The sequence below is a fragment of the Bombina bombina genome, chromosome 4 (assembly GCF_027579735.1).
Source record: "Bombina bombina isolate aBomBom1 chromosome 4, aBomBom1.pri, whole genome shotgun sequence".
Taxonomy (NCBI): Eukaryota; Metazoa; Chordata; class Amphibia; order Anura; family Bombinatoridae; genus Bombina; species Bombina bombina.
In genome coordinates, this window is record NC_069502.1 from 360,802,497 (window position 1) to 360,803,731 (window position 1,235).

Sequence of the window (1,235 nt, forward strand, 5' to 3'; positions counted from 1 at the left end):
TGTGACTACAGGTGCCAGCCTTCTTGGCTGGGTATCGGTTTGGGGTTCCTTGAGGGAGGAATCTCTTCTTCCTATCAATATTCTGGAGCCATTTCCTTCTTAATATGAGGAGAGTCCACTGCATTATTCCTTACTGTTAGGAAATACTGAACCTGGTCACCAGGAGGAGGCAAAGACACCCCAGCCAAAGGCTTAAATACTCCCGCTACTTCCCTCATATCACAGTCATTCTTTGCCTTTTGTCACAGGAGGTTGGCAGGGAAGTGTCAAAAGATTCAGAGTAGTTCCTTATGAAGGGTATTTACCCTTCGAAATGGGACTGGAGTTTTAAGTAGTCTTGTCAGCCTCTCAGTGAGAGCATTGACGAATGTTAGAGTCTGGAGATGCAGGGAGAGTCTTTCTACAAACCCATCCAGACTTGTATTAACAGCTCCTAAGCAATCAGTGTTGATGAGTTTCACTGCCTGCTTCCATCACTCAAGTCCATGTCAGGAGCAATGCGCATAGATTCCAGTAAGATTGTTTCATTTATTTATTTTCATATGATAACGTGAGAAGACAGGGTCACATTGTGGCTCATTTTATCTGTATGGAATCAAGGGTTAATATTTCCGGAGGAGGATTATTGAACAGTGGGGATTAATCACATAAGTTTATTTGATTATGCTGCAACATAAGTGTAAGATGAGGCTCAGGCAGATGTTGGAACGTACAGGGTTTTTCACTTTCGTTTTGGGAGCTGTGCAGCCTGAAAGGCTTGGCGCACTTTTTTAATAGTATAGCAGGTGTGGTCCTGCATTGCGCACCACGTGACTGAGTGTGGTCACACTTATTTCCTCTTTCCTGTCAGGGTGCCAAGAATCGGACTGAGATGAGAAATGCAAAAATAATCACACCTTTTATTAATGTCAAAAAATAATAAAAAAAGTCCACAAGTCAAATAACAAGCCAGGAGTCAAAACCAGAGCTGGTAGTCAGACGAGCCGAGTCAGGAGCCAAAGCGAATAGTCAGACGAGCCGGAATCCGGAACAAGGAAAACAGCAGAGTCAGGAACAAGCCAGGTATTAGGAACCAGGAAGGACGTCAGGCAGCCAGGTAATACACAGGAACTCTCACAAACTGTGACAAGGCAAAGCATACTGAACAGAGGCCCTTTAAATAATATGTGATGACATCACAATTCTGAGACTGCATCCTGTCTCACACGGATGATGCACACCAGTCTGGCCATAAA